At 47.4% G+C, this 8,278-nt stretch overlaps 1 pseudogene; it reads right to left on the reverse strand.

Moving 5' to 3' along the window:
- Positions 1–5,777: 5,777 nt before the first annotated feature.
- LOC126482654 (5S ribosomal RNA) lies at positions 5,778–5,895 on the reverse strand (annotated as a pseudogene).
- Between the last annotated feature and the right edge of the window lie 2,383 nt (positions 5,896–8,278).

An 8,278-nucleotide genomic window follows, 5' to 3' on the forward strand; every position in this document is an offset into this window, starting at 1 on the left:
GAAGATGGTAACAGCCATGCCTCTTCCAGAGGGAAGGATTGTCGTGTCTTTGAGTGGTATTCCTTCGCGTATGTAGAAAGCCACTCCACGCCCTGATTGATCACATGTGGGCGAGTGAGACGTAGCCATAGACCGGTGGTGGTGTGGCAACGCGTACTTCCTGAAGAAGGGCGACGTCGACGTCAGAGGCCCGAAGCATGTCACATAGGAGCTGAAGCTTGGGTGCGGTGCCAATCATGTTGATGTTCAGTTTGGCGAACCGGTACGTTGTTTCAGTGATGGTGGACGCGCATCTACCATCACCAAGGGGAGTATGAGGAGGGCACCGACAGGAAGTCCCGTCCCATGTGCTGCAGTGCCTCGCTTTTGTCGTTAACAGGCATCCTCGTCCGGCGGAGGCAACTCATCCGGAGGAGGGAGCGTACCTTCATCAACGTCGTCGGCCCATGCTACTGTGCCGTGGGTCTGTCCAATGTCCATGGGAAATGCTTCGTGGTGAGAGAGATCTGGAGCTGTCGGCGGGAAGACAGGCGTCTCAACATGCGCACCGATCGTTTCATTGTGCGTGGCGACCTCCATGGTGGTCCCGTACTACGGAAAATCTTGTTCATCGTGGAAGCCGTCCGCCGAACTCTGCGTGGAAATGTCGGCTGGTTGGGTGTCGTCTTCGTCGTCTTGGGTGACGACGCTTTGAGAGCTCGTGGATGAACGGCGGCGGCGTTTGCCCCAACGTGGCGAGCGTTGTTTGCGCACGTGTTCCTGTGTCGGACGACGGCAAGGAGGCGCGTCGACCTGGTTCGAAGGCGTCGGCGGGTACAATGAAATTGTCAAACAGGTGTTGTGAAGAAGTACTGGTCTCTTCAGTGTCCGGTGCGGGAGCCTGTTCGGCGGCGAGGTTGTCAGGTGGGACGTCTGCACCGTCCGTAGGTGACTGGGACGGTGGGACGTGCCGATCGGAAGGACCGGGCGACGGACTGGACGAAACTGTAGACGTGGCACGAGCCGCTGCGTAAGTGACCGGTAGGGCGGTCATCATGGGTGTGACGGACGCTTCGACAACGGGAGCTGCGCGACACGTCGTTCAATGCATTCAGACCGTAGATGACCTTCTTTCCCGCAACCGGAACAGGTCCGAGGTTGGCCGTCGTACATTATAATGGCACGGCAGCCTCCGATACGTAGATAGGAAGGCACGTGTTTCTGCAACTCGATGCGGACCTGTCTAACACCGTTTAGAACGGGATAGGTTTAAAATTGTACCCATCGTTCGGCAACATGTTCCAGAACGTTGCCATAGGGACGGAGCGCCTCGATGACGACGTCTGCAGGTAGTTCGAACGGCAGTTCGAAGATCCTTATCGTTCTTGTGCCGAGACTAGCGTGATCGACTGGCCAGTTTTATTTTGCCCAGGCTATAGAAGTGGGATGGTACACACGTTAACGGATCCGACGTTGCTGTCGGAATGACAGAAGCGCAGTCCACGTTTTGCCTCTTGAAGCACCTTGTCGCACGCCGCATCGTTGATCATTTTGACGTAGACGGTTCTGCTAACTATGGACAAGTGGAGACCAATTAGATCCGTTGGTGGTATTTTAACTTCATCCTCACATCTTTATTACCACTAATACCTCTTCTTCTACCTTCCACATGTCACTGAAATTGTCCTGCGTTCCTTGCAGCACTTGGACTCCTGGAGGAAATGATATTGCCGAGAAATGGCTTAGTCATAATCTACAGGATTATTACCGAGTCCGATACACAATTTAAATCTTCCATCCAGTTACACATCAGCGCACACTCCGATGTAGAGTGAAAAAATTAACTGTGGAAACAGGACCTTATTCGCTGTCACCCAGTTTGCATGGTGCATCTTAACCAACGTGCATTCTAACATGCCACTACAGTTGTACACTGGGGTTTGAACACGACGGTGTACCATCCCACTTCTATAGCCTGGGTAAAATAAAACTGGCCCAGAGAATATTTATAAGACTGACGCAGAAGTGACTCTTATTAATGAACATGAGAACTGCCCGTCATAAAACAAGCTGGATGCCGTGGTTTCGATGTACCAATCAGATCTTGTAAGTGTCTGCAAACACACTTTTCCCACCTGCTCTGTCCCGAGTACTTTGTTGCGTCACCACGTTCGAGTGAGTGGAAGGAGTGGATGTGTTTTTACATGTAAACCTACATACATACTCCGCAAACAACCGTACTGTACACGGGAGAGGGTACCTTATACTACAATTACTCACTACCTCTCCTGTTGCACTCGCAAATGGAGCGCCTCCGTGCGAACCTTAATTTCTTTTATCTTGTCTTCACGGTTCTTACGCGATCTGTACGTAGAATCGTTCTGCAGTCATCCTCAAATCCCAGTTCTCTAAACTTTCACAAAAGTGTTTTGGAAAAGAACATCATTTTCCCTCCAGGGATTCCCGTTTGAGTTTACGAAGCATCTCAGTAATATTCGCGTGTAGGTCCATCCTACTAGCAACAGATCTAACAGCTCGCCTCAGAAACGCTTCGATGTCTTTCTTTAATCCGACCCGGTGGTCATTCAAACACTCTAACTGGACTCAAGAATGGGTCACACTGGTGTGATATGGTCCCTTTTACATATGAGTTGCATTTTCCTAGAATTCTCCCAATAAATCGAAATCGACCATTCACCTTTCCTGTTTCTGACCTTACTGCTCGTTACTTTTCACATTGCTTCTCAACGTTACGTCTGGATATTTGATCGACGTGACTGTATACGAACGCTACAGGATTATTTTTTCCTACTCGTCCACATTAACTTGCAATTTCCTACATTTAGAGCAAGTTGCCATTTATCGCACCAAACAGTAAGTAATCCTGCGTTCTTCTACAGTCACTCGACGACGATACTTTCCCGCATACTACAGTGTTATCAACACACAGTCGCAGACTGCTGCCCACCATATCCGACAAATATTTTATACAGGGCGTTACAAAATGATACTAACAAACTTCGGAGGGTTATAGACAGTGTCTTGAGAAACAAACTGAGGATAGGAACCCATGTCTGGAAACGTCATCCAACGACTACAGAGCATCGAATTTACAGGCGCCATCTTAGCAGCAGCAAACGTGACGTATGCTGAGGCACCGCATGCCAAACGTCTCACAATAGACCTAAGAGAATTTTGGACGTTAGATGGCGCCGAAAGCGTCCACGCATGTCACAGCGTTACAGAGACCGCTAAATGCAGCGGCGGCAGGGGGGGGAAGGCAAACATACGCGCTGGCAACACAGCACAGATTCATAGTTTGTCTGGAGCTGTTGTCTCGCATCATGGAGAACCTCACTTGATCCGAGTATCGCGATATGCACTTCGTATACAGTGAGGGGAAAGCAAATAGGCACACAGCTTTACGTGTCTATGGGCAAAGATATTCAAATCGGCGTCAGCCACACCAATCTACGTTTGCGGCTGTTTACCAGCGTCTGAGTGAAACCGGTAGTTTCGGAGGACGTCAAAACGACTGAGGTCGCTTGCAAAGCATACGCATACTATGATTTGAAGAGGACGTATTAGAGATATTCGACACAGACCCATCCACAAGCACTTGCGCTGTGGCACGAGCACTGCAAAATAACCAACACTTTGGAGGGTGATGCATGGAGAGGGAAGGCAACCATCCCATTTTCAGAAGGCACAGGTGCTGAAGGCCAATAATTTTGCCCTACGTGTGGAGTTCGGGCAGTGGTTTTTGCAGCGTTCGCCACGCAGCCCTATTCGCATGTTCTGTTCAACCATGAGGATGTGTTCAACGCTCACAGTTGTCACATTTGGGTGGAAGAGAACCTCGCGCCACCCATGAATTACGTCATCAAGAAAAGTTTATCATAGATTCATGGACAGCCATGGAACACGGTTACTTGATAGGCCCATGCATACTTCCTTCTCGACTCACAGATGATAGCTATGCAACGTTCGTACGAGAAATGTTGGAAGAATTACTGGAGGAGGTGCCACTTGCGTCCGTCGACATATGTGCTTCCAGCACGATGAGGCACCCACACACTTCCGTCTAGCTATCAGAACCCAGATAGGACAGATGTTCGGAGATCCCAGGACTCGTCAAGGTGGAACTGTAACTTGACCTCAACCCACTGGACCTTTCTTGTGGGATGATCTGAATAATGTGGTGTATGAAACCCCAGGGGAGTCAGCGGAGGACTTAGTTGCAAGGATACGTGCACTGTGTCAAGAGGTTCGCTACATGCCCGGTAACTCCGAGCAACTGAATCAGTCAATGGTACGCAGAAGTCTGGCACGCTGCAATGTTGGAGGCAGACATTTTGAACACTTTCTCTAATTTTATTTAATTTCTTCTAACGATAGAATAAACAGTAAAGTTCAATTCTTGAAACTTGTGCCCTGATGCCTGTCATATGAACACGCTTACGCTTCCTGCTCTTTTCTTTGCATTCGTATGTCCTTTCCTTCAAATTAAATAAAGGTCCAGAATTCTCTAAAACTTCACCGTTACTCTTTGAACAAAATTGATAGCCGCAAACTCCAGATGAGCAGGCGGCGATAGCTGCTGGATAGGCGAACGTTAGCCCCTGAAATTCCGAAATTGTCGTTATCTTTCTGTTATATTCAGTATACCGGAAAACATTGGAGATTTTAGAGAGTTCCAGGAGAAAAATAAACTACGGTTGGAAAGCAGTGCCCGAAAGCGTCATCCACCTACGCAAAAGAGCATAGGATTCATAGGATATAAAGGCTGTTTATGCAGCAGCTAGCTCCACCTTCTCCACTGGGAATAGTGGCGTCATTTGCGATCACTGAATGAGAAACAAGACAGGTCTAGCGTGACACGTTCCACCTGCGATCCATGAGCGTATTACGTCACGTTTGCCGACCAACGGTTGGCCTAACAGTAGGCTCCGGCGCTTGTAACTTCGATGCTCTCTAGCGTCGTTGGATGACGTTTCCAGACACGGGTCCCTATCATCAAGACACCCTCTAAAACTCCTCGTTGTTCGTCGATTTTGTTTTGTAACGCCAGGTATGTACAGAGAACAAGAATGATCGTGCCACTCTTCCCCGGAGCGCTCCTGACCATATCCTTGTCTCTGATGAACACTCGCCGTTCATGACAAAGTACTTGGTTCTATTATTTAAGTGCCTGCGATCCACTCACATACCTGAGAACCTATTCTGTATGCTCGGATCCTCGTTAACAGCCTGTAGTGGGGCAGTATGTCAAACACTTTCTGGAAATCTAGGAATATGGAATCTGCCCATTGACCTTCATCTATTGTTCGTAGGATGTCTTGCGAGAAAATGGCAAATTGTGTTTTGCACAAACTATGCTTATATGTGGACAGAAACTTCATCTCAAAGAAATTCATTATATTGGAAGTTAGAATATGCTCGAAAATTCTGGAGCAAACCGATGTTAAGTAATTGGTCTGTAATTTCGCTGCTCCCTTCATTTATCCTTCTTATGCACAGAAATCACCTGCGAATTTTTCCAGTCGCTTTAGACTTTATGATGGGCGATTTATTCGCACCAAAAGCAAACTACATCAAGGCCAATCCCATAGACTAGTCTCTCCGTCCGAACAGGCCTTGGAAGGCCCAACGGTACCGAAGGGCCGCCGTGTCATCCTCAGCCCATGTGGTCAGCACACCGCTTTCCTGAACGTTATGTCTGTTTACGAGACCGGAGCCGCTACTTCTCAATCGAGTAGCTCCTCAGTTTGCCTCACAAGGGCTGAGTGCACTCCGCTTGCCAATAGCGCTCGGCAGACCGGATGGTCTCCCATCCAAGTGCTAGCCCAGCCCGACAGCGCTTAACTTCGGTGATCTGACGGGAACCGGTGTTACCATTGCGGCAAGGCCATTGGCAGACTACTCTTTGTAAAACTAAATTGGGATTCTATTCGGTCCTGAAGAGTTATTTGTTTCGAGTCTTTCAGTTGCACCAGGAACGCCTATTCTGCACTGACTCATCTACATCTACATCTATACTCCGCGAGCCACCTTACGGTGTGTGGCGGAGGGTACTTATTGTACCTCTATCTGATCCCCCCTTCCCTGTTCCACTCACGAATTGTGCGTGGGAAGAACGACTGCTTGTAAGTCTCCGTATTTGCTCTAATTTCTCGGATCTTTTCGTTGTGATCATTACGCGAGATATATGTGGGCGGTAGTAATATGTTGCCCATCTCTTCCCGGAATGTGCTCTCTCGTAATTTCGATAATAAACCTCTCCGTATTGCGTAACGCCTTTCTTGAAGTGTCCGCCACTGGAGCTTGTTCAGCATCTCCGTAACGCTCTCGCGCTGACTAAATGTCCCCATGACGAATCGCGCTGCTTTTCGCTGGATCATGTCTATCTCTTCTATTAATCCAACCTGGTAAGGGTCCCATACTGATGAGCAATACTCAAGAATCGGACGAACAAGCGTTTTGTAAGCTACTTCTTTCGTCGATGAGTCACATTTTCTTAGAATTCTTCCTATGAATCTCAACCTGGCGCCTGCTTTTCCCACTATTTGTTTTATGTGATCACTCCACTTCAGATCGCTCCGGATAGTAACTCCTAAGTATTTTACGGTCGTTACCGCTTCCAATGATTTACCACCTATGGCATAATCGTACTGGAATGGATTTCTGCCCCTATGTATGCGCATTATATTACATTTATCTACGTTTAGGGAAAGCTGCCAGCTGTCGCACCATGCATTAATCCTCTGCAGGTCCTCCTGGAGTACGTACGAGTCTTCTGATGTTGCTACTTTCTTGTAGACAACCGTGTCATCTGCAAATAGCCTCACGGAGCTACCGATGTTGTCAACTAAGTCATTTATGTATATTGTAAACAATAAAGGTCCTATCACGCTTCCCTGCGGTACTCCCGAAATTACCTCTACATCTGCAGATTTTGAACCGTTAAGAATGACATGTTGTGTTCTTTCTTCTAGGAAATCCTGAATCCAATCCCAAACCTGGTCCGATATTCCGTAAGCTCGTATTTTTTTCACTAAACGTAAGTGCGGAACCGTATCAAATGCCTTCCTGAAGTCCAGGAATACGGCATCAATCTGCTCGCCAGTGTCTACGGCACTGTGAATTTCTTGGGCAAATAGGGCGAGCTGAGTTTCACATGATCTCTGTTTGCGGAATCCATGTTGGTTATGATGAAGGAGATTTGTATTATCTAAGAACGTCATAATACGAGAACACAAAACATGTTCCATTATTCTACAACAGATTGACGTAAGCGAAATAGGCCTATAATTATTCGCATCTGATTTATGACCCTTCTTGAAAATGGGAACGACCTGCGCTTTCTTCCAGTCGCTAGGTACTTTACGTTCTTCCAGCGATCTACGATAAATTGCTGATAGAAATGGCTCTGAGCATTATGGGACTTAACATCTATGGTCATCAGTCCCCTAGAACTTAGAACTACTTAAACCTACTAACCTAAGGACATCACACAACACCCAGTCATCACGAGGCAGAGAAAATCCCTGACCCCGCCGGGAATCGAACCCGGGAACCCGGGCGCGGGAAGCGAGAACGCTACCGCACGACCACGAGCTGCGGACTTGCTGATAGAAAGGGGGCAAGTTCTTTAGCATAATCACTGTAGAATCTTAAGGGTATCTCGTCTGGTCCGGATGCTTTTCCGCTACTAAGTGATAGCAGTTGTTTTTCAATTCCGATATCGTTTATTTCAATATTTTCCATTTTGGCGTCCGTGCGACGGCTGAAGTCAGGGACCGTGTTACGATTTTCCGCAGTGAAACAGTTTCGGAACACTGAATTCAGTATTTCTGCCTTTCTTCGGTCGTCCTCTGTTTCGGTGCCATCGTGGTCAACGAGTGACTGAATAGGGGATTTAGATCCGCTTACCGATTTTACATATGACCAAAACTTTTTAGGGTTCTTGTTTAGATTGTTTGGCAATGTTTTATGTTCGAATTCGTTGAATGCTTCTCTCATTGCTCTCTTTACGCTCTTTTTCGCTTCGTTCAGCTTTTCCTTATCAGCTATGATTCGACTACTCTTAAACCTATGATGAAGCTTTCTTTGTTTCCGTAGTACCTTTCGTACATGATTGTTATACCACGGTGGATCTTTCCCCTCGCTTTGGACCTTAGTCGGTACGAACTTATCTAAGGCGTACTGGACGATGTTCCTGAATTTTTTCCGTTTTTGTTCCACATCCTCTTCCTCAGAAATGAACGTTTGATGGTGGTCACTCAGATATTCTGCGATT

The sequence above is a fragment of the Schistocerca serialis genome, chromosome 5 (genome assembly GCF_023864345.2).
Source record: "Schistocerca serialis cubense isolate TAMUIC-IGC-003099 chromosome 5, iqSchSeri2.2, whole genome shotgun sequence".
NCBI lineage: Eukaryota > Metazoa > Arthropoda > Insecta > Orthoptera > Acrididae > Schistocerca > Schistocerca serialis.